We start from the raw sequence: 27,412 nt of genomic DNA, 5'->3' as shown, positions 1-27,412 counted from the left end.
CAATTATAAGCACCACCACATGGGACAGTGTTACCCAGAAGTCCTGTAATGTAGTTACATATTATGAAACGTTCACCATGATCATTTTAACAGCAACAGAAAATGGAAATTCCAATCGAGGCCCAAACACTCTGAATGACAAAAGGTCAAGAAGAAATTGTTCTTGAATATAATCAGCACGTTCAACATTTTAATTGTAAATTTTAGTCTTGAGGGTGTCACTTATCACTATGGTGTATTTGTATTGTTCCTTTATTTTAATACAAAACACATTTATATGTAAATGATGTCCTAAATAACATTCCCAAATTAATTATTTTGCTTGGTGATAGGTGCAACGTTTGGGGTGTAATCCTTAATTTAAAACAAAGACGACACAAACATAAACCTTTTTCCCATTTATTTATTTACGTATTTTAAGAAAGTGACTAAATGTCAAGTCTGCTTTGATTGGGATAGTTCATTAAGTCTTTGAACATTACACAGAAAATCTTTTTTTTTTTTTTTGTCCCAGCATGCTTTCAGGAGATATGAATATCTGAGCCCCGGGGTGTCATTTACGCACGCCTGTATTTACTGCCACAAATCAACACAGCTTTTCTTTTAATTTTTTAATAGAAAAGAAAGAACAAAGTTAACAGTAGTGAAATGTGTTTATTCCAGTATTCAGATAAAAATTGTATTTTTTCATTTTCATTACAATTTGTCAAAACCCAATAAAATCAGCACCGTGGGCGCAGCATGAATACACACCAGCACATAATAACTCAACAGGATGATTAACAATGACAAACCGCAGAGGGATATTACTTTGACCTGCTCATAATTTGCACCATTGTTATGATTATGACATATAGCCTGTACTTACTCCAGGGAGAGCAGTCTAATCAGGGCTACTAGTGTAATTAAATCAACCTGCCCTGGGCTCTTATTGACTCGCTAATATGGCCGATACAATATGACTGTTATGACCTGCCGCTCTCAGACATCCATCCATACATGTTAGCCAAGCAATAATTGCCTCAGTTGAATTAGACCGTAATGTATGAAGCAGCCTGATAATGATGAAGCAAGGGTTGGAAGGCGGTTTATAAACACACACACGCACACACACATGTCATACATACAGTAATTAAATGGATTAAAGGGAAACACTGCGACTGCTTCACCTGTATTTAGCAACAGGAAAGAAGACAGTAATTACTGCATTTTTTTGCATGCATGGTGTGTAAAAAGAAACAGAGCTCTCAACGCACATGCATGATGATGAAAAACTCATAATCCTATTTGCAGCTTATTAAACATACACACACTGGAAGTATGTTGTTGAGAAAAGGCTGCAGAAAAATGACTCATGTTTACGCCACGTGAAACACTTAAATGACAATCCTTATGGTTGTATGCGTTGATTCAATTCTGCAGATTTATGAAAATGCTTTACAAAACAGCAATTATCTCCACCTGAATTCACTACTTGTAGAAATGACGCATTCTTATTGTACACAGTGGTGCAAACACACCACAGATAGGGGAACAAAACTGAGGGTTATTGTAAGACCCAAGAGCAGAGATGCACAGAATCCACATTACTTACATTACATTATACATACACTGTGACTGGTGACTTTGCTATAGCCAGTCATTAAGGCTAAGTAACACTGAGGCTCTTATTTCACACACAGACACACTGTATGCTGTTACGGATATCTGCTGGACGAGACAATGGTCGTTATTCTGTGCGCCTCTGACTGGATATGGAGCGAGGGGATGATTGTGCTGTGGAGTTCAACAGCTGCTCTGTAGCCTGGTGATGCATTAACAAGTACAAATATTTTCAGGAAAAAAAAAAATCTCCTTTGTTATGCACTGGTTGAATAGCATGATGTATTATTCCAAACACATATGTTGATCATATTTATGTGCTAAAAATGTACAGTAAGATTTAGATCTGTGGATAAAGCAAAGCATAAAGGTGAGCAATTGTGTTTAAGGGGGCCCTTCTTAACTTTTTTACTTCATGCAGTTTATACACCCATCCTTCTCGGGGGAGTGATAAATACGATGTTGTCCTGCTTTTATCTATAAGCTTTGATGCAGAAACGCTGCATCAAAATTTGTGCTGCTTACTCTTATTAGAATTAAATACAGAATACTTAGTCTTTGTATTTACTGTACCTACAGTAAGTAATAATTAAATAAAGATTTTGCTCAAGTTTAACTTTGAGTGTCAAAATTTGGAGCCCTTTTATTAAGAAAAAACACTATTATCTACCAGCGAACGCATCACAGTTGGTCTTGATCATGATTGGCTCTCAGCATTTAAACTCAGAAACTTAAATTACCCTATCTGAAAGCAAGCAAAGTTAACCAGTCAGAATACCACTATTGTAAGGACCTTATCTTGAAAAACATTTATCTATGCCTTATAAAATAAAATAAGGTATGTACAAATCATAATGCATCAGGCTTATCTTGATCCATTTGATACCAGAATTGTATCACACTAAAGGATGCTGAATATATCTCCATGTGCTGACACAAAGAGAATAAAGTATATGCAACACACACACATTATTCACACACAGACAAGGTTAGGATGATGCTCAGCTGGAATGATACTTCTTAGGAGCATGCCCTCGCTCTTGTTTTTACACAATAGCCTCTCACAACTGTAAAAGAGCCCCTCTGTGTGGTGAACGGTGCACTCCTCTCCCTCATCACTGAGAGAATGACTGCGTGTCTGAATTGGTGTGTGTGTTGCAGGATTGAGAGAGAGCGAGAGAGAGAGAGAGAGAGAGAGAGAGAAAATGCTTGTATGAGACAGATGGAAAGCAAAAGTGACAAAAAGAAAAGAAGCAGGAGAGAGGAGAGACAAAAGAGATAGACCTCCTACTCCTCCCTCCCTCCCTCCCTCATTTTCTCTCCTGAAACTCCTCAACATGACATCACCAGCGCTCAGGCAGACATACAGCACAGTACAGTGCTTATTCATGTATTCAAAGCTAATCCCCAAATGATTTAATCTGTAACATGATTAACCGTGGAACAATTTAGAAATAATCTGTTAGCATTCAGAAATAACACTACAGTCTTAATCATCATGGGAAAAGAAAGTGGGGGCTGCGTTCTTGAGACCTTACTGCAATCATGACGTCAGTTTTTTCTCCTCTTTCTGACCGCATCAGACCTTTATGTGACTGAGAGGCCGGAGCCGGGGTCAAATGTCAAACTGCAATTGATGTCACAATGCTCACATGGCTGCGGCTGATGCATGATTAGTTAGATATATACATTTAGATAATGTGCTTGTCCCCTAATCTATTAGGAGCCGCTCTGCTCTTCGCCCCAGGACCCTAATGCACTCCAATGTATTTATGGTCAATAATTAAAAGGGAAAAGCATGCATTAAAACCGGTCTCTACTTAACAGATCTTAACTAATGAGATTAGGATAATGAATAGGCCACTTTACCAGCTTGGCCCGGTACAGTGGCCATTTTGCTGACAGCTGCTGAATATGACAAGGTTAGCATCATAAGCCTTTTCTTGCAGAGGGGGTTTAGGGCATGGATTAATGCCCCGAGGAACAGCGAAAAGAGGCCAGCCTATTTGTATAAATGCATTAATCCAGGAGAAAAATACACTGGACCTTGACTCGTTTGTTTTTGGATTCCATAATTCGATGAAAAATGAGTGGCATTTTGTTTTGCAAACGGGATCATCCGGAAATGTAACTCTCATACCTTATAGGCGCACACAGAGGGGCTGATTTATGATGACGCAAAACAGGCATATTTAAAAATGATATGCTGTGGAAACAGAATGTGAGAACAGGACGGCACGTGCCGCTCTCTCAGCGCTCTGTCTCACTCCTGATTTTCTTGGCTGCAATGGGTCCTGAAGAGTGGAGACAAATGAGAGAAAAACCCCAGAGTCATAAATATGATCTGACTTCATCACCACTGATTTCCCTCTTTCCCCCCTACAGCTTTTTTTTCTACCACAGCGAAAAACGCCTGCCGTGCATGTACGACATCAGCTGTGAATGATTCACTGCCACCAAAGGTTAATTTTCAATTTGCACAGCAAAGGGTTACCATTACATTTTGACCTGCAAATTGTATCTCCCCTTTAATACCCTATCATTTCATTTCGGGGTCCCTTTGTAGTTTGAACTGGGGCTGGCTATATTTGGTAGTGGCCATCTGTTTATTATTTAGCTGGTGCTTGGGTGTGCAGCCTGACTGCATTAGGGAGCGAGAGGGGTAGCAGGAGAACGGCTCTACCTGGCCCTGGTAGGGTCTTTACCAGTCTCCCCGGACCCATTAAAATCCTGTTAACTTTGATAATCCCTGGCAAGAACTTGGCCTCTGTGGACCACTGAGCAGGAGAGGAATACTTTAAAGTGCCACTGTTTAAGAGGTCATAACATCTTGTAAAGCTGTGTGTGGTTGTTGCTCAGGGTCACATAATGATACCTGAGAGAAGAGACAAAGGGCAAGCTGCCGAGCATTGAATATGATTTAATACTCCATTTTTTCCAGTGGGGAAACTCTCCTTTCTTCTGTGCGGCTGGTTCTAAGTCAACTGTGTTTCACCCTGTTTCAAATTTCTTTCATTAGCGCTCACTCTTGACCCTTACCCTTCTCATAGTCTTTTAGACGAAGCATAGTCTGCACCACTCTGTTGAATCTTTAGATGATATCTACAGTGGCATTATTTTCACACTTTCACACTTACTGAAGGGTTTCTCTAAATTGAGACCAACTTCAAAATAAGATGAAATGTCCTCATCACCAACCGAACACTGGTGGCCGACCATGTTATGCTGGTTTCAGATTACTTAGGTAAACGTACAGATAAACTAAATAGAAATACTTCAGGGGTGAGTGTTATCATTCACTGTCCATCATAGTCTCAACAAGCTATATTTTCAGCATGCCAAATTTCAAATGCCTCCATCCTCCTCCTTTCTATTTTTTTCTTTCCCCCCTGACATTTGCCCACTGACAGGTTCATATTAGTTAAGACCCGCCTACTTGACATTTGTCCAACCAATCAATAGGACAAATGATACGACCATGACACTCGCTAAACAGCAGTTTATATAAGCAAAATATAGCATGGAGGATCAAGGGAGACTGTCTTCACCACAAAACAACAGCATGGGTTGCTTGTTTAAATGTTTAAAATGAAACCAATGCCACTGTTTTCTAGTGAGGAGGACACTCTTGTTTCATCCCTTAAGCAGACTTGTCCTGATAAGCAATGATTTCTCAAAAGCAAAGGTGGAAGTACTGTAGGGTTACGATGGCAAAACCTCTGTTGGTGTGTTCAGAAAGAACGTGAAGTAATTTTTTGTCCTGGCCTAACTTCTGCAAATTTGACCACAGGACATGCAGTCTAAATTTATTCGGGCCAAAGGCCAATGAACTGAACAGAGACATGTTAGCTGTAGCTAGCTAACAACACATGCACCGACCGTGTGTGTGTGTGTGTGTGTTCAAGCTTAGAAACTCAATCACAATCACTCAGGTGATTGTCTTCTTTTCTTCTAGTTTCCCTCCTGTTTCCTGTTGTCACTGACATTTGGGTTTCATTAATGGCTCAGGGTCCTAGAGAACAACCAAGAGAAAATTTGTGTCTATCTGCGTCTATTCAACCTGGATAAAATGTTCTGTTTGAACACACCTCTGAATAGGAGGTTGGTGGAGGATGGTTGGGTGTTGGAAGTGTCTGACTTTGACACTGTTGGAGACCATTGTTCATATCATGTCTACTACAGAAGAGCATGATTATCCCTTAAAGGGATAGTGCACCCAAAAATGAAAATTCAGCCATTATCTACTCTACTCACCCATTACCAAGGGAGGCTCAGGTGAAGTTTTAGAGTCCTCACATCCCTTGCGGAGATGGGGCTAGCAACAAAACTCCACCTAATGGAGGCGCTAGACTGCGCTCATGTGTGTGTGCTTGTGCGAGACTGTGAGACATGGGCACCACCTTGATGTGTGTTCACATGCTTTCGTTGGTTGCGCACACATGAGCTCGGTGTACACAGAGGCAGTTAGAGCTACAGGCTACAATGAGGCTAAAAACAGAGTTTAAATGACGTTTTTCCAAACAACTTTTTATGTCGGGGCTTCAGGACACTTGGACCACTATGGACGAGCAGTATGGAGATATTCTGTTGTTTCAATTATGTGTTTTTTGGATGTTTTAATCTGGGGCGCCTTAAGCCTCCATTAGGTGGAGTTTTGTTGCTAGCCCCATCTCCGCAAGGGATGTGAGGACTCTAAAACTTCACCTGAGCCTCCCTCGGCATATGGGTGAGTAGATAATGGCTGAATTTTTATTTTTGGGTGCACTATCCTTTTAACCAAAGTAGTTTTTTTTTTTTTTTAACCATGACCTTTCAATCTCAAGTAGCCTGAGTAGCCTAAACATCAAACCTTAACTATGTAGAGGTGGCACGCTCTTATGAATTGCTTCTGTAATGGCATGAAAGTTCATCCTTGAGGTTCTTAAACAATGAGCTTGGAAACAACCATTTAGATTTATATGAGTTTTTTTAGAATGTATCTATTTTTATTTGCTGATATCTGATATATGATATATGATATATCAGCTGGCTGCACCACAATCCCCCAAATTGACCATTGACCCCAAAGCCTAAATTGTCACCAGACCAATAGCCGGTGGGGTCTGAAAAGCTTAACTGTCATCAAGTTCCATACTTAGGTCACATGACATCAACTGCGTTACCTCCATCCCTTGGCAAAGGCTGAAAGCTTTGAAAAAAAAAGCTAGTAAGTGGACCTTGACTTAAGATATATTTCTTTAATGAAACATCAGTCATATGTTTGTTTTGACAGGTAATGACAAATTATCTTCTTTTGTCTGAATGAGAAAGTATCTAAAAGATCCAAGCGTGGCCTTCAAGTAAAGAGGAAAATTGACCAACTCGTAGGTTGTCATCCCATCTAATATTTTTTAAATTCAATTATACACAGACAAATTAAATAAACTGCACGTTACTCAAGGAAATTAAACCATATTATAGCGATTATGACAGAATGGTAACGCCTTCCCACCAGATTAAATAAAAAAATTAATTGGCAATATGGCTTCCTTTGTAATGATTTCTGGATGACTAAATTTCTCAGTGAGATTAAGTCAGGTTGGTTAAGCAGGGTAACCAGAGCAGACGTCTATATGGATGCTGAAGCTGGCCCTAACAGGTGTTGTGAGGGCTCCAGCATTAACACCAACACCTGGCCTGAAGCCCCAGAGACCACATGCTGCACAACACTATTAGTCAACTATGTGGATCACAGATAGACAGAGCTAAAACTGGCTGCTGCCACTTCACAGAGAGTGAGAGACCTATAAAAGAATAGTTCCCCCCTCTATTTTGCCCTCCTGATAACATTTTATCACCCGATTTCAAAGTCTTTAGAGGGGATATTTCAAAGCGAGCCAGACATTCTGAGACAGGAACAACTTTGCGAGAGTAATTTCTCCTCGCCGTGTATGAAAATTTAAATTCCTCCCTGCTCAATGGGAAGCAGAGGTTGAAACGAGCCAGAAACCACCAGCATGTGCTGAGAAATTCCTTCATCCTTATGGTGGCGATTACCAAGAGGGGCAAAGGGAAGGGGGGTATAATGGGAGCCGCGGTGGCACTGCCCTCTATCTGGAGAGAGCCCCGATGGCCTGCAGTCAAAACTATCAGCTCCCTTTCATGATCATCTACTGTACAGCAGCACTGATAATCCAAGGAGCAAAACAGGGATGCTTCATCTTTTTTTTTTTTTAAGTAACTGCAAGAATGTGTTCAATCTGCAGAGAGCCATTTAACATTCTTCAGTAAAATGGCATCAGAAAGGAAAAAAATACCCGTCTTTTCCGTAACACGTGTTCGCCCCTTTGATGCCTAAAGTGAGCTTAGACTCTGATTTGTATCAAAAGATCCAAAGCCATTAAACACAAACAACGATTTTTGATACTTTCCAGTGCGTAACATCTGTATGTCCAACAGAAAAAAGTACAGAGAAGATCCAGTTTTTTCAGTATTAAATCAAACATATGGGTTAATTAAACAGGGCTCAGGGGTCAAGATAATAATGGCTTGTGTCACTGACGACGATTCGCTCGTTTCAAATACATCGACAAAAACGCATGATTAGTTGAACCTGACTAAGCAGTTGTCTCGAGGTTTTATTGGCAGGGCCGGGCTTCCAATTTCTCATTTTCAAACCAAAGCAATGCAGTGTTTTTCCTCTGTCACCGCTCATCCTTTATTTTGACAGATGCAGCTTCAGGCTTTTGCAAAGTGGCTTCAGCACATCAAAGTGTCAGCATCTTCTAGCATCGCCACCAGATCCAAATAGAGACATAGCAAAAGACAGTCCTGCCTTTATTCAGCCTCTTTTCCGTCCTTTTCTTCTTCTCTGCTTATGGCGCAAGGCTAGACCTCCCAGTCTCTAAAGTGAAAAATGATCCATTGATTAGACTGGTCAGTCATTAAAGGGCACATCCAAGCACTGGGCAATGAGCATATGGGATCAAAGGTCAACAAAGGGCCGTGTTCATAGTAAGGCCTTCCTGCAAGAGGGCACAGCAACTCCCTTTATGATCCTTCATTACATTAGAGGTTAACCTCAGACCTTTTTTTCTATCAGGGGACGATCCGAACCAGCAGGCACTTTTGTTCAGCATGGGGAAACAGTGGTTAACAGAGTAACAGGAAGAAGGTGTGAAAGAGAAGATGTCCGGGAGACAGAGGAATGGGATGAGACAAGAGATGAGGGAAGGATGAGGAAGGGGAGAGGATGTGAGAGTGAAGCCGGCGTATGGAGGAAGATTTCCTGAGTGTCACTGCAGCCCTGATTCCTCCCCACTCCTTCTCCCAGAAAATTAAATATTGATCAATCTCACAGGCCTACTAACAACGAAGGAGATAAAGAAGAGTATTAAAGGAAATAAATAAATATACACTTGTATCACCTGTCCAAGCTGGGGAGAGGGGGTCGGCTGTGTGGCGAGGACAAGGGGAAGGGTGTGTGTTTATGGAGGGCGATTCCCAGGCTTGGGAAATGCAGGCCCATCCATCAGCCACACCCTGAACACAGGAAAGGTTTGGCTTGGAAGGTCTAAAGGCAGGCAGACACAAGGCTGGGGGGTCTTCTTTATCGTGCTTCTTGCCTGACAGTGAGCAAACAACCCCTCATCTCTGATCGGCTTTATGGGTAAAGCTTCTGAGCCTGCGCAGCCTTTTAAATAATTAACAAGGCGTACATTTCTATAGCCCTCCTGATGAGGGATCTGCATCTCAGAGCTGTCCTTTATACCCAGAGCTGTTGTTTATGCCCCTGCTCCTTGTCCTCCCAGGAACAGGGGCATAAACAACAGGCTTTAATAAGTGTGCAGCTTCAGCCTGGCCTCACATTACTTTTGCACAGGAACATCACAGTATTTCAAAATAAATGCATTATAAGATACATTGTTTTATTCCCCACATAAAGAAAAAAAATGACCCAGAATGAAATATATAGCATTTGATATAAATAAAAGCACGAACAGGAGAAAAGTTTTCATCATTGCAATTACAAACAGCAGGAAGAAAGCCTAATTAAATCGAAGCACTTTCTATTTTCCAAGATATTTCAGTTTTTGTAGTTGCTAGATGTCAGTGGTTGTTCATCAACATTTTGCTTTAAAAGCCATTTCTCACTAGTGTGATGCAAAAAGGTGGTGTGGTAATACAGACAATCTATATGTGAATTTTCTGCATGACACCATGCACACTGGGTGCTGTACAAATCATCTACATTTCAGTGTTCGATGTTGTTGAAAAAAATAAAAATAAAAAATGTCCACTCCACACAACAAAAACCTTTCCAGACTGTAGATGTATAAAGAGAACTGGATAAAGCAATGGAGGTGGAGCCCTGTTCATTCCTAGGAAAGTATTCATGAAGCCAAAAGATTCAACTACTATGTATAAAATTACCTGTTTCCACACTGTGTGGCCTATACAGCATTCCACAAACTTGAATGGGGAAAATGATTCGGCCTTGTGGCTCTTCGAGACTTCCCAAATGTTATTGGACTGAATGGATCAAATAACAAATCACCATAGTGAAACGGGTCATTTTGTGTCATTTTGCAGGGTTACAACTGATTTACAGATGTCTCTTTTGCCATGTAAATCAATGGAAAAAATTCTTTTTGGGCCACACGTCTCATCATGTGACAGATATACACTGTTGGCTTCAAAACCAGACACACTTCCTGGGGGGCTGATCCAGGCAATGAATATCTAAGGGGCTACTGTTAACTTCGCAATACATAACTTAAACTAACTGGAATTTGACGCTAACGCTAGCTGTTGTGGCTAGCCCCATTCCATGACCAACATAAAACATTAGCAAGTGCATATCAGCTACATGACAGTCTTCATCATACCCCAGCTGCAGGTTGATCACAAGCAATATATAGTCCTATATTTGATGTTAGAGGTGGTTGTTGTGGTGCTTGTCGTGAAATATTTGGTGCTGAGAAATCAAATTGATAAGACTTTTATTCTGGCAGCATGCTACCTATGATCTGGAGGTATGACATCAACTGGAAACAAAGAATTTAACTAGTCAAACATATATTTTCTCAGTTGGAAATAAGGGAAATCGAAGTCTGTCTGAGTATTTTTCCCCGAACAAATATTCCACAGGGCTCTGCGAGCATTCCTAAGAGCCCACAAAATCGTTTTTCTATAAATGTACGCAAATTTTCCCACTTGGTGTGAAATGTCTCTTAATCCACCTATTTTACATTTATAAGCATAACATACTATCATCTAGCTGAAATATAAAGTGTTTTTAAATTTCTCCTATACACACACATACATCTAGTTACAACTAGGGCCTACATTATGGTGCATTTTAAGCTATAACTGTACTGCTTATAATGCTAATAGGTGGACTCAGGTAATAGTGTTGCCATTATGTGTTTCCCACCCTTTGAATATAACTGTGTATAACAATATTATTTATGGGTTTATATGTAAATTTTTCATGATATAGGAAAAAGACACCCTGTTTTCAACGTTGTGAGCATTATTTAAGATGGTCAAATGAGTCTTTTGATACTTTATATAGCTTGAGAAGCAAATTAAGTTTTGTATTGTGAGAAAGTTAGGCGCAAAAATAAATATGTCTTCAGTTTACCTCCATAATTGATTTTCACTGTATTCAACAAAACAAACATCACCAGTCATCACAAATGTGGTGCTCCCAGTCAGGATTTCTTAACTTAGTTTATGGCAGTGTCATTGGGAGCTCTTACGGCTGTGACTGATCTAAACAAAAGCCCATTTCACTTCACCAAATAATGAACTGTTTGCATTTAACGCCCCCCCTCCACACACACACATACACACACACACACACACACACACACCATTGACAACCCCCAAAACAGCTATTGGATGCAGGTCCTTAAACAAATTATGACAGGGGATCTTCCTCGCCGATCGACCTTTGCTGACCTCTTATATTGCAGATATTTATTACTGTCCTTTATCCTTCAGATAACACTGTGCCTACATTGTGAGTTGTGTGTGTGTGTGTGTGAGGGAGGGGGGTGTAAATCCTGGAGTGGAAGCAGCCAGGCAGCTGGTCATAAACGCCAGCACTATAGGATTTCCACATAAAGAAAAGAAGTGCAACAGCCTCTCTATCCTTTCCCACCTCCTCCCGTTCCTCCACTCTCAACCCCTCCTCCCCCCTTCTTCCTCCTCCACCATGCCCCCCCCTCCCCCTCTCCCCCCTCACTACTCTCCCCCCTCACTACTCTCCCCCCTGCTGTCGTTCCACTCATGATCCGGAGAGATGTTATCGCTCCATTTAAGAAAGGAACAAACAAGATTATACTGTAAGTTATCCACGATTATGGCCACAAATCTGGTGCTGCTGGAGCGGGGGCAGGGGGGGAAGGGAGGGTGGGAGAATGAAAGATGATAAAGTAAACTGAGTTGCTTTTCCTTTCCTCTCAGTCCATCTCTTTTTATCCGCCACACAAACAGATTTATGGGATAAAGAAGAAGAGGCTTTTGTGGACACTATATCTTTCAAAAACAGTCAGGCCTTCTGGGAGGAGGTGAAAAAAAATGTGACAATGACATATGTCTTCAACAGCCTGCACCTTTTTCATTCTTATTGTGAGTGTGTGTGTGTGTGTGTGTCTGACTATGACATAATCCCTCACGCAGAGTCAACAGCATTCCTTAAACACACACAACCTGACTGAAAGGGAGAAAAATAATGAATAAAAACGTCAACCTCTCAGATTGTAAATTGAAAGGCCGTTGTAAAGGCGCTCTTGTCGGTTCAGCTGCGGCACGCTCCCACGTCTCGGGTCGACACGCACTTTACATCTGCGCCTCCTGGCTTCTGACTGCGGCTCATCACAAAAACGACAGAGCAGAAAAGAAAGCGACACCTAGGAGTCTATTCATGTCATACAGTAGAGCGAGGGGGCTTTTTCCCCGTCTCCTCCGCAGCTACAACCATCAATTTAGCTCTGTGGTGGCCAGTCAGCCCCTCTCTGTCCCAGCTGTGTTTGACACTATTTATCTGCTCTAGTGAAGCAGATCATTTTTGATTATTAACCTCCCACCCCAAAAAAAGAAAAGCTCCCCCGAAAAGGTTAAGACGCAAAATGACAACCTCGCACGATTCCCACCCGGGCAATCAAACACTTGACTGTTACAGCTGCAGAGCCACTCCATCAAATCTTCTTTTCAAAGCACACACATACACACACTTGAGCTCTTTCTTTCTCACCCTATCCCTCAATATGTTTTCACCCTAGCCTTTCCAACACCCCCCCCCCCCCATCTCACTCCCTCTCCATCTCCATTGCTTTCTTGCTATCTTTTCATTTGTCTCTCAGTCCAATCTTTGTCCTCCTCTCTTTCTCTCCCTCGCTCCCTCCCTCCCTCGCCACCCTCTGTCTCCGTCTCTTGCTCGGCTCTCTCAGTCCATGTGTGCACCCTGCCCATTAAATTACAGTCCTCTCTAATAAAAGGTTGAACTTTCTTTACCCACTCATGTGGATGAAGAATCTGCCAGTTTCCTGCTGTTCCAAATTTCTGCCTCAGAATATTGGACACACACACACACACACACGCACAAACACACACACACACACACACACACAGAGGACCTTGCTATGCCTCATTGTTAGCGGTTATCTTTCTCACTTAAAGTGTCACACATACTAACTAACTATACAAACGCTCTCTCTCCAATACACACCGATGATGTATTTGTCAACCCCTTTTTGCCCCGCTGTTTCAAACCTGTCTCCCTGACATCTTCATTCTATACACACCAGTGCCATTACGCCTGCCCATCCAATAAATTAAGCCCATTTACTCTTCTGAATTATGTTATGTTTATTGATGCTCGTATAATTTAATTTCACACAAATTCCATTAAAGATTATGCTCTCTGTCACAGAGCAGCACTTCCAGGAGAGGGGGAATCTAATCGGGTTATAATGGATCTGAGACATGCATTACAGTCAGGAGACACACAGCGCACGCCCACGCACACAATTGTCATCTTAATAATGCAGAGTCAAGCAAACGGATCAATGGTCGCTGTGATGATGCTGTCAAACTGCACTAAGTGACAGGAAGCTTTCAGAGCTCGCTATCAAAAGGAAGTCATCTCTGGGGGATTATACTGTCCCCCTAGCCCTGCAGGGAATAGAATGTCACCTCAGTTCCACAGCGGTGTCAATAATGACACAGAGCTGCAAACTAAAATACTTCATGCGAGAACCCTGTCCCATAAAATTAGGTGCAAATATTATAACTGTAAGCCAAATATTTATATGAAACCCATTAGGTTGCTCTCATAGTCCATTTCAGTGTTAATTCACCTTTTGTAACTATATAGAAGTCTCTATCAGGGCAACTCAATCGCCAGAATAAATGTTGGCATTGTCCATTTTTTCAAACCACAAGTCACATTTGTTTATTACATACTTGTTTTATATGTAGTGGATATTTTTCAGTTTTTATTTTTGTGTTGTGACAATGCTGTGGTAAACGTGGGGTTAGGTTTAGGCAAAAAAAAAAAAAAAAGATACTTGGTTAGGAATGTAAAGGGTCCGGATTAGGTGAGCAAAAGATAAAATACCCAGTGCTGTTGCTATAAACACAACTGGAAATGTCCTGAACTTTCATTAAATAACACCTGCTTTTGTTGCTACAAACATGGCTGGAAATATCCTGAAATTTTGTTGAAAACACTTGCATTTGTTGCAGTGAAAAAGGTTGCAAATGTCCCAAAGTCTCGTCAAAAAATACCCACTTTTGTTGCCACAAACAAGGCTGGAAATGCAACAAATTCTTGTCAAAAAAATACCTTCTTTTGTTGCTACAATCAAGGCTGGAAATGTACTTAACTCTTGCCAAAAAAAGATACCTGCAATTGTGACAAATGCTGTTGGAAATGGCTTAAATTGTCATTAAAAAATGCCCAGTTTTGTTGCTACAAACGAGTGGAAATGTCCCAAACTTTTGTTAAAAAATACCCACTATTGTTGCTACAAACTTGGCTGGAAATGTACCTAACTCTTGTCAAAAAATACCTGCTTTTGTTGCCACAAACAAGGCTGGAAATACAACAAACTCTTGTCAAAAAATACCTGCTTCTGTTGCTACAAACGAGTGGAAATGTCCCAAACTTTTGTTAAAAAATACCCACTATTGTTGCCACAAACAAGGCTGGAAGTGTACTTAACTCTTGCTTAAAAAATACCTGCTTTTGTTGTCACAAATGCTGTTGGAAATGGTTTAAATTGTCATTAAAAAATACCCACTATTGTTGCTACAAACTTGGCTGGAAATGTAACTAACTCTTGTCAAAAAATTCCTGCTTTTGTTGCCACAAATGCAGCTGGAAATGTCCCAAACTATCGTTAAAAAATACCTGCTTTTGTCGCTACAAACATGGCTGGAAATGTCTTCAACTCATTAAAAAACGCCTGCTTATGGTGTGATTAACATGCTAGAAATATCCTGAACTCTTGTTAAAAAATTCCCACTTTTGTTGCTACGTACGCTGCTGGAAATGTTCCAAACTCTTGTTAAAAATACTTGCATTTGTCATGATAAACATGGCTGAAAATGTCTCAATCTAAAAATACCTGCTTTTGTTAGTCTAGAACAGTGGTCTGTTGTCTGCTGCTTGGCAGCCAGCTCGTATAGGTCTCACACCATCCCCTCCTACTCCTGATGATAAACTCAGCCAATACAACTGGAATCATGTCACTTCAGAAATGTTAAAATGATACGTTTGACTTGTACAAATGTAAAATATTTGTGGTTACCAGAAAAGTACAATGCCAAAATTTCATTCTAGCAATTGGGCTGGAAAATACACGACAGCAGGTATTACAAGTTCCCACAGCCTCAGTAGACCAGAATGCAATGCAGCCGGTACTGTACATTCTCTGCGAGTGACAGGACACGGTTGTTGACAGGAAAAACTGTTGCTCCACTATCATCATCATTATTGCTGCTGGCACCCACTCATGAAACCCACAGCTGAACGCAACACGTTAACACAGCAGGGTGAGGAAAGTGGGTTCATCAAAGTAAATTATAATACACTGACATGTAACCCCTGCACTGAACAACATAGATTGACAGCTGTGATAGAGGATCAGAGGGTGGTTCACAGTCACGTCTAATAAATATAATCCTCAAAACAACACCTGAATGGCCAGTATCTGGTTTTTAAAGGCCACTGTTGATGTCACATGTTAGCAGAAACCTAAAAGTATGTGCTCACTAACATATGTTCACACAGAAGCTTTAAAGAGGAGAAAATCAGCTCTAAAGTCTTGCACAATTGTCTGTTCCTGTGGGAGGTGGAGGACAGGGTACTGCATTAGCAAGTGGGAGCATTTCAACTTAACTACCCACAGGGGGGCGAAGGATTTAAGGTGCCTCTGTTTAGCAGGACTAATATGAGGATGGATGGAACTCTTAACATGGATCTCTTGTTGATGCATTTTCCACATATTGTCTGGAGTGCTGCGAAAGCCCCTCGTCTTTGTGTCTGCTTCTTATAAACACAGAGCGGGACAAATAAAACAACAGGAAGTGTATGACAGAACAGCTCTGTTTGGTGTACGGTTTGATGTGTCATCACATTCGGTTTATGGATGTTTCTGCTCTTGTTTTTGTTTTGAAATTGTGTAAACTTTTTTGCAAGAGATGTACACAGATGAGTGGATGTTTGGATTGCTGCTTGTTTAGTCATCCGTGTGTCTGTTATTGCAGTTATAATGACAGGCAATAATTGCAAATATCATTTTCATGCTGGAGCTACACAGACTGGAGTATTTGGGATGTTGATGCGCAGTGTTAGACAGTGACGGCAGTTCAGATGGGACAACTGAGTGTGATTTGTGCTGTTGAATCATTAAATCCTTTCTAAAATTAGACCTCATTTGTTAACTAAAAGAACAGGAAAAACTACTTCTATCCTCTTCTCATCATTCATCGCCACTGCTCAGGTTTCATAAAATCTAACTTGGTTGCCATGTGCGATTTTCCATTGCAGCAATTGCCTGGAAAAAAACCTAAAAACAATTATCCTGCTATTTTGGAGGCATATTTCTTTAAAATTGGACAGTCTGGGGATCTGTAATAAACCTAAGTGCAGGAATGAAGAAAAAGCTCCTTTTAAAGCCGTCCACCTTGGGGAGCATGCCACTGGAAATCCTCTGGCTCTTTTTAATACATCAAAGCAGCAAATTAATCCTGAATACAACACATGTACAGGCAGGTAAATGAAGACAAAGCCACAGTGGACCTAGGCTACATGCCTCTTATTACAGGCCGTTGATAAACTCCACCTCAAGCCTTACAAATGGCTTATTGGGAGGTGTGGGAGAAACTTATTCTTAATAAGCCTGTCACTTTACAAGGGAAGTGTAAGCAAGAGAAAAATGGGGTTAAGAACACAAAAGCATTCTCTGCACATACTGGTGGCACTCTTTGCCAGTATCTTCTCAAACTATACATCATACAAGAAAGAAAAACATGCTGAAGATTCAGTCGTTTAACCATGAAAAGATGAAGAGGGCATCACTGGTGCCAAAAAATGTAATGTTCTCTAATCATTCGTCACTTAGCCTCCTAAATAATACCAACATAAATCCTCATTATTTGTCTCCGTTCTCACTGTGACTAAGCTCTTACTCATTGTCATGACAAAGAAAGGCGAACCATGAAGTGTTGTGGAAGATTATGGTTTGGAGCAATGACTCAGGAGAGGCTGACGTGAAGCTCCAGGACGTCAGAATTGTCAACCGGCTCTTAATTGCAGTTATTATTCAGTTTTAATTGTTGCATGATGGGGATCAGTGGTTAGTCCTCTAATAAGGGATGTGCAACCCTCATTTAATGCTACAACAAACAAAGGGAAGATTTTGGATATACTGTCTCATCAACAACTTGTACTGTATAAAAGATAGGCGTGAAATAATTTACATTGTTGGGAAAGAAAATGTACCACTGCGATGAATATGGTCAAAACAGCTGTACCTTTGAGAAGAGGTTTCATACTGTATTCATGGCACACAAGGTTTCCAAGGTGATGTTCAAATTACATGTATATGAGCTGAGTTTTCCATCAGGAGGAGGGAAGATGATGGACGCCTAGGTGAGACTAACCCATTCCTCATTCACAGTTCATCAAATACGTACCTTTTGTCACCATCCTCAGCATCTTTATGTGACACACAGCTGAAACACAATATAACATGTGCTGAATGTTTAGAAACAGTCACGGTTAAGATTAGGCACCAAGGTACTTGGTTAGGTTTAGAAAAATCATCATGTTTTGAGTTGAAATAAGGACATTTGCTATGTGAAAATATTGTAATGTGACTTAAATACATAAGTACTGGGAGATGGGTTTACATCTGAGTTACTTTAAAGCCTGGTGCATCTCAGAAAGATGTTAAGGGGTGCCTTTAGTGTCAATAACAAACGCTGAGGGGCGGGACAAAACATCTGCATTCGATGTCCAATCAGCAGATCAACAAATAACAAAAGCAGGTGTTTGTGGCAACAAAATCGAATATTTCTTAATGAGATGTCAGGGTATTTTCAGCGGAGATCATGGTCAAGTCCAGTTGCCTACGATATAGCACTTACGATTACCATGACCTGGATGACTGAGAATCTTCACCAACTTTAAAGGGATACTTAGCTGATTTTCAACCAGCTTTGTATAATAACAATATGGGTAATGTCGATTAAGATTCTCAGTCATCCAGGTCATGGTAATCGTAAGTGCTAATATCATAAGCAAGAAACACAAGCAAGTCCAGTTGCCTACGATATTAGCACTTACGAATATGGGTAGTGTGTAGATGATCTGTGGTAAACTTCACTCCACCTAACCAGTGCCTAGACCTCAGGCTGTACAGGCTGTACTTTCGCATTTTCAAATTGCTCACCACGGACTCAGAGTACAGAAGTGGGAGAGACAGATCCACCTCTCTCTCTCTGTCTCTGTCTCTCTCTCTAAAACTCAAACCAAACTTTGATCAACGGCAAAAACTAGGCAGTGCCGAGTTTGTGAACAAGAAGTGGGCACCATACTGTTTCCCGCATATTAAAAACAGAAGCTGAAAACAGTATAACAAGGCAGTGCTGATCAAATATGAACCAAGATTCGGTTACTGAGTTGCCTGTGTCTCACCTCAGATGTTTTCAGAAACATGCTTTAGCTTACCGTTAAATACGAGATTGTTTGTTACTAGCTGGCTGCCATTGTGCCAAACAGACAAGTTCACAGTACGGCACCTACCAGTGGGAGCAATGCTGTACATCCTGGTAACTGTAGGTTTTCTACCTCTTGAGATAAAAGTGATTGCCACAGTCCTTTTTCTCTGTTTTCTCTGGTTATGTAGCATTGATTTGTATATGCATCTGTTTACTGCCCTGTTTTATGAAAAGACCATGAGTGTGTCTCAAATCACATACTTCCATTAGTACACTTCAATGTAGTACACTACATACTTCTTGCTTGGTGCACTAATTTCAACAGGGTAATGTTGTCTCAAATTGCACACTGCTGTTTTGCACTTACAAGAAGGGACACCAGCTTTTTGTTTTTTCTGTCCCTTCTTCTTCGTCCTCTTTTTAAACGGCAAATTGCAAACCAACGGTGGAGCATAACGCCAACATTTGACATATCTCCGTCCGCACATAGACCAAATTTACGCCACAACATCAACGCTAATTAAAATCAAAATAGACTCACCAGTCTGTTTACTTTTCACTTTACAGTTTCACTTTAAAGGAGGAGAAGTTGATGAAAAATATCGATAATATCGGTAAAAGGTCATTAGCAATTACTGTGACCTCACAGTTGTAAGTTTATGGACAGCAGTGGGTAATTTATAAGGGGATATTTTTGCCCTGGGTTTTGTCTCTCAAGCAAAATACAGGCTGCCCTATCTTCTTATTGGCAGTTGTTTGGGCTGCGAGGAAAACAGATGCAAGACTCAGGGCAAATACAGGACTTCCACCTCCTATGCATGTTTCTGGATAAATAAATGGTAACATTTTGCTACAAATATGCTTGAATTGCACACTAATCAAAGGTTGTCACCTTTTAAGTAAAGATGCATGCGCGTTACGATTTTCTCCAAATTTAATTTTTAGCCTGATAACCACTGGCTATTTGCTAGACTGATTTAAGAACCTGTGATGTCACTGTGTTTCCGCTACCATGTGAAACTAAACCCATGCGTTTGTATGTTCAGTCAAAACAACTGCTAAATAAAATCCAATAAATAGTTTCTTAATAAACCTTTATTAGATCAGCCAGACCCCAGCTCATCAGCCCGCCTGGGAAAGGGTTAAACCCAACAAACGCAGACCTTTGTGCTGCCATATTTTTACCCAACGTGTCACAGGTGAAACACTGTACGTAATCTGTCCAGCAGGTCATCTCTCACTGGAACACATCTGCATTCAGATGCCATTAGTTCATCTATCACAGCGGGTCAGTGTCAATACGCCCAGCATGCTCTCAGTTAACAGATGTTATGTGTTGTCCTACGTGCCCACGTGCCTTGCTTTATGCTTTACGCGCTAGTGGATACAGATGCACGTCGCTATGGTAACTTCATTCATCTGCAAATCTCACCGGAAACGTATTTAACCCCCCCTCTCTTTTCCACCACCACCATCCCAATCAAACCTAATTATACCATATTGCTTTTCTTGTCCAACAATAAGGAAGGTTGCTGGGGGTGGGTGAGAGGGAGAGATTTAATGTAATTATTGAGACACTTCTTTCTCTGCTCGGCGTGGCAAGAGTGAGATGCGCTGTGATGGACGCTGCTTGTCAAAATGCCTATTGATGAAGCGCAAAAACCCAATTTGCAGTCATAAGGCAACTACCTTCCAATTATGTTAGTGCCAGAGCATTCCTCAAGCCCAGCAACTCCAATCCTTCTCTCTTTTCTGAGTGGCTAGACCATTGCCCTTGGCAGACAGGTACCAAATGGGCTGCTCTCTGCATGCTGCCTTTAATGTTTTATTGATTTGCTTAGCATACGCCCCGATTCAACTCACACACTCCAACACTATTGCCCTTTGTACTCAGAGCCTGACCTGCCCCACATGAAAATTACGTTATTGAAATATGTTAAATGTGTCACCCCCCTCTCTGCGAGAAAATATCTCACCTATTGATGGATCTTTCAGGGGCTAGCAGATTGGTAATATTAGATCCCCACCAGCTTAATGACTTCTATTACTACGATTCCATCGCCCCCCTCAACCAATCAATCATATGAACTAGGTAACATATCAAAGCCATGAATAAAATCAAAAGGGGATTAGAAGATATATTTTCCAATTTTCATGTCAAATACAAAAAAAAGTATGAAAAGTGGGTGAGATGAAGCACTCAGGAGTAAATCTTCTCACCATGGAGAGAGAGAGAAATGGGACAAACATTTGAAAAGAGGAGTTGTGAAATTAATGAGCAAAGAAAATGTCACCTGTGCAACAAAGAACACATCCAGTCTTCAATTTTGTCTTTCCACTTAATACGAGAGCTCACAATCATCACTCAGTTGACTACAGGGGATCCAATTACCTCGATCTAAAGATGGTATCAGCGAGCAACCGAACCACACAAATATTTCTTCCTAAATCCCATTATAAGTAAGAACAATGATTAAATCTAACTTTTCTTTTGACCCGTGAGCCAAGAAATGTACAACAACGCAAAGACTTTACACCCATTAAGCTACTTGCATGCATGAGAAAACGTGCTTCTGTGTGTGCCTGTGTGCATCCATGCTCACATGTTAATGATGAATATGTGTCTGCCATGTCCTCAGACTCCCCGAGCAGAGGAAGGGACCCTCAGACAGAATACACAACAGGGACAGACACAGCTTATTCCCAGACAATGTCAATAGCTCAAGGGTAAAATCATTTGTCACCGCAGCGAAATCCCTCTAAATGTATACATTTATTATTGTCGCGCTTTAATTGATCGCAGGGCGCCAAGAGAAATACCAAGGGTCTGTAATACTCGCCTATCTCATTTACAAATCACACTTTGCAAAGCTTCAAGGACATGCGGGGCTCCTCTAAGAGAAAAGGGGAAGAAATATCTGTTTCTGGCCCTCAATATCGTCAAGTTACGCATTAATCTGGCTGCCCTATGTTAAGCAGAAAGATGCACTGTAGAGCATGTGGATGAAAGTTTAATAAGTCATAACAATATTTGTAATGCTACATATGTTTCATTAAAATGTTGGTGATAAATGACAGGTTTGTTAAATGAAAATATCAAAGTGGCACCTGAGAAGATGTTAGTTTATGACATGATTATATTAAATATGTTTACTGTACATGTGCAACATATTTATTTTACCTTTACTTTTATTCTATACAGAGATTTTTATGTGTGTCAGTCATATCAATCTCATGTTACTTTCTAGTGATTTATAAGGCTCTCTTCCAGTGAGAGTGGAGGCTTGCCAGTACAAATGGTAAAAAGTGTAGTGAATATGGGATGTAGTTTAGTGAAGAGAACCAGTCACATGCGATTTTACAGTGTTAGTTCTGAACCAACCTGTAAAATAAGTTTCAAACAGATAACAGACACTAGGTGCATGAATTGAAAGTTTCTGACTTTGACAACTCCCAAATTCAATTAAACAAAATTGCACCATTTTTTCAGTTTGGCTGAAGTGAAATATTCGGCATATCAAAAAAGAAAAGACGCAATAAAGGGTGTTTTTTTTTTAATTCAAATTGTCCCTGCTTTTGCTTCATCTGCAGTAGGTAAAGTTTTTATGTCATGCAGAAACTCAGAGGTTTATGCCTCCACTATAATAGAAAGCCCTCAAAAACAGCGGAAAAACAAAAAGAGTGGAGGTGTCAGGGGTGTGCGTAGCTGCAGTCCCAAATTAAGACTTGAATGGGTGCCTTGCTACATCACCTCCCCAACCTGATCTCATAGAAATATGTGAAATGACCACAGCCTTTTAACACAGCATTAAGTGGTGGTGGCACTTGATTTGTTAAGATTACATGCCAGCACCAGCAAAAACAATGCCAATGGAATGTCAATTACTATGTTTTGGAGTTTAAAACACAAGGTCAATGCTGTGAAACAGTCACAGTTCAGTTCGGTTTAGGGAAAAAAACTTGGCTAGGTTTGTTCTGTACGGGACATAAGAACATTGTAATGTGACGTCATTACATCACATAATATCACATAATTATGTGATGCTTTATGATGCAACTATGTAAACTATGTAAGTACATTAAGTTGAAATAACGCAATGTTGACATTTAGTTTCACACAGGACATAAACAGCAGTCTCCTTGGTGAAAGTCGTGTGCTTGTTTGACCCATCCATTACCCAACCTGCTCCCCACATGGACTTTCTCACTCTTTATACTACCTATTGAGGGACACTGTTGAGTAGCACATTGCGTGCACTACCACGTAAGGCAGTGTTAAGAGGTCGTGGTCATTTTATGTATTTCTGTGAGACTAAGCTGCACCTCTATCTCTGTTGCCACCTAATGTAACCCCTGATTATGGAGGGAGGCAGCAATGAAATGCCATGATGTATCAGAGTTTGTGGTGATCAAATAATACCATAATGACTGTTGCAAACCTTGATAACAATGCAGCACACTCTTCTGAAATATTTTACACATAATGGCTTTAAACACTCTCCATCATTGTGTACACAAATAATGACAAAAGCAACTAATATCATACTTAGATTGCAGTAATAACAGAAATAATAACCTTAATGTAAATCAAGTCACTTTGTGATGTATAAACATGCTACAGGGAAATAAAAACAACTAATGTCACAATAAATAATCACTTAGTGTGTTTGACTTTTCATCTCTGGTTCTCACAGTCATCAACACAACTTCCTGCCTTGCATAAGGGCCCCATTGTAGGAGGCTTCCATTAATCCACCCAGCGCTGCAGGGGTTAACTGCTCTAATTTTATATTATCAGACAACTGCACTGCCTTTGCTGTTACTTTATCTGTCCACATAGGAAGCTATCAATTGTAATAGGCCAGTAACAACCCTACACATACCAATGCAAGCACACACACACACACACACACACACACACACACAGATCAGGCACTCTATTCTCACAGGGACCACCCAGGTACAAGAGGTAATTACTTCAACATCTTTGGGTTACAGCAACACTCTTAACCCCCAGCTATACATCATCTTCATAGCTGGCTTATTAAAGCCTGAGCGTCATATGCAACCTCCGGGGCTGAAAAATGAAGCCAACACAGGGGTGCCAAAAACTGCAGTTCCTCTAATGGCCACTTGAGGCTGGCTCTAGAAGGGAGTTAGTCCCCAGAGACCCCTGTGTTAAAATGTCTAACTTTACAGCAGAAATAAACATGTTTACAGCCTGGTACAAAAAATGGTTTTGGTACTGGAGCTAATTTCCCCCCTTATGACAACTGTACGGGCAGTGAATTTTTATATAACACACTTGCTAACATTTTAAATAGGCTTAAAGTTATGTCTGTGAAGTTTCAACACAGAAGTCAGATCCACCCCTTGCTCCTCCACAGCTCCACCCTTTTGTCCAAATATGGTCACTTCTCTTCTTGGCAAAATGCTGAACTCAAGGCTTCAGAATTGAAGGCCACAAACCATTTGGTGATGTCACAGCAGCTACATCCACGGCTTTTACAGTGTATGGTCATTTGGTAATCTCCATCAAATAATATGTTATCCACTTATCTGCATTTTCAGTTCAGGTTGTTCACACAGAAATAAGTGAAATGCACAACCTCTTCAAGACTGCGTTATGCGGTGGTAACAAGTAATGTGTTACAACTACTGACGGCACCACAAAAGCAATGCCAATGGAAAATAAATAAGGATCTTTTGTCATGGTGGACACACAAATGCCCTGGTTCAACAACGTTATGCAGTGGATGGTGGTTAATGTTACAACCCCATAGGTAGTAGAAAGAGCAACAAAGTCCACATAAGGAGGAGGTTGTGGTGTTGGATGGGCCAAACAAACACAGGACTTTTACCCTTTTGTGTCCTGTGTGAAACCAAAACCAATGTTGTCTCATTTAGAGTGTATGTACTTACAAATTTTACCTACTTGAGGCATGAAACATGACAAACTGTATTTACATGATGTTACATACTTACTTCCTAAATCTTAAACATAACCACACGTGTTTTAAACTTCAACCATTCCGGCATGTAATTTTAATTTCAACACATTACGTGCCACCAGTTCATAATGTATTGATAAAAGGTTGTTGTCATTTCACATATTTCTATGAGACCAGGATGTACTGATGATGTATGATTGGCAGACTTGACTTGTAGTGTGTCCCTTCCTTAGCTGTACTTAACAACCAACCTGTCCATGTATTTGGAGTGACTTCAGCTCGCTCTTTTTCCTCTCTCGCATTCCAAGAAATTATTGTCATATCTAAACATCGCTGTAATTATCTCTCCCATTTGGCTGCGCTGGTAATGTCTGTATAAAGCAATAATGTGTCTGACATGCAGCGTCTAGTCCGACATCTGTTCATGAGCCACGCAGCGTTCCCCTCCGATATTCACTTTCTATTGTGATCATTTTCAATTGATTCTTTATGAGTCATTTCAAAGCTAATGGCTTGTGAGTGGCGCGGTGAAGAGAGGACCTTTGGGAGAAGGTACCCAGACTGACAGAGGGATCAGAGATGAGTCGTGTACACAGCGAGACCAAAGGGGGCGACGACAGAACAAAGTGATCAACAATCTGCTAAAATTTGTGCATAAAAGACCACAATCACACAGCTCTCATCCATGATTATATTCTAAAGTGCCAATTATGTCGCGTCAGAAAACTACAGTGAGAGGTTGACACTCTACAATAAAGCAAATAATTTCCAGTTGGAGGAACAGAAAAACGTTAATATGAGGGGTGGAAGATGGGGTGAGGAGGATCTCAGTTAAAGGAAGTAGCTAATAAGGTTTAATGGTGCGTGTCAGGAAGCCACAGTATGCAGGGGAAACACAGCTGGCTTCATTTTGTAAACTATTTGATATACACATCTATCCCGCTCACAATTATCAGCTGCTCTCAGGCCACTGGGGACAGTTTAGAACTCCAATCAGGGACATTTTCTTCCCGCTCTTCAATTGTCATGGAAAAAGCATTAATGTAATTCTGTAAGAGTAGACAGGTCGAGTCGCACCCAGTGCTGCTTTGGAAGCTTGGAAGCAGTCAAGTGTGTGAAATATGATGAAACCTTGCAGCATTAAGGTGATGACACACACCTTAAGGAGACAAAACAACAGGTATCATTGGAAAGCCTTTATTTCCAAACACCTGCATTAAAGGTCCAGCTGAAATGTTTGCGTAAAAGTAATATTCTTGGTGTTTGCTTCAACATGTGCACTTATTTGGTCAAATTTGTAATACACAAAAAGAAGAATGGTTTGATTTGTTTTCTACCAAGATAGTGTCACCTACATTAATGTTCTGTGTGTGAACTTCTGGTTCTGACTAACAATGTCCTGGCAATTTTGATTAAATGGGATTTCATTAGATAAAAATATGTTTGTAATATCACTTCAGTTTCAATGATCAAAAAGGCCTACGGAGGGCAGTAATCTACTTGGTCAGCCATTGTTTGATCCCATTTGTGATTTGATCCCTCTTGATTTGAACCTATTATTAGGTATTAGGTTATTTGCAGCGTATCCTCATACGGTTTGTATAGCATCTCACGGATGATGTAACATAGACCTACTTAACGTAAGGTGAGGCAACTAATGTAGAGCTTTGTAGGTTAGGTTTAGGAAACCACATTGCACCTTAAAAATGAGTCAAAGTTCACTTGGTTTCACTTGTTCTCCATCACTGGTCTCCTGGGGGAAAGTCCTGTGTTTTGTGACCCATCCACCACCCCAGCCTGCCTCATAATTATATGGGATTTTTACAAATTTTGGTGCATTACTTTTCGTAGGTATACATACAAACAGTGCATGAGAACAGCCTGTTGTCACCACAACTGGACCCACAAAATAGAGACTACTAATGCTAGCTAGCTTTCCTCCATTGTGTAATACAAAATTAACACAACAGTGTGAGAGCTGTCAGTGATGCAGCAGGGGTTGAAATAACATGAACAGAAAGTAACCTTTGGTAGGATTCGATGCTAATGTTAGCAAGCTGGGCTAACTGGCTTTCACTTTCTGAGTAGCATACGTCAATCTGTCCGAGCAAGCATGGAGCTCACAGCGTAGCTAACTGCACTCTCTGAGAAGATATTATCACATTTTTGGAAAAATGAAACTTTTCAATGTTTGTTTTTTGGTTTTGGTACAGGGAAGAAACTTAAATCTTCTTCCAGCCTCTCCAGGTAACAAGTATCAGTAATACACATGCTCCAGACACAACGTTTAGCTTGAAATCCACAAGACCAGTCTGAAAATGGAAGAAATCTGAAATGATATGCGCAATATGTCTATGCAGCACAGCTGTGTTGTTGTCGGACCTTTGTCGGAGATAGCTGATGCTACACTATGATTGGCAATTTTCAGTTCCAGGGGTGGGACTTAGCAAAGGGTCAATTGCAGTATAACCAACACCACGTGGGCTTCATGAAAAAGTGGAAAAAACATTTTGCATTAACATTCATATTTACTGAGCTATGACAAGCTCTAGTACGTAACTCACTACAGAAGTTGACAGTACGTCACCTAGCAACGCAGGCTGTCAAATGTCAGTCCACCCAAAGAATTGAAGCTTAGACGC

This window comes from Epinephelus lanceolatus, chromosome 10 (assembly GCF_041903045.1).
Source record: "Epinephelus lanceolatus isolate andai-2023 chromosome 10, ASM4190304v1, whole genome shotgun sequence".
Lineage (NCBI taxonomy): Eukaryota > Metazoa > Chordata > Actinopteri > Perciformes > Serranidae > Epinephelus > Epinephelus lanceolatus.
The sequence above is the reverse complement of the archived record's forward strand: the minus strand, read 5'-3'. Positions refer to the sequence as shown.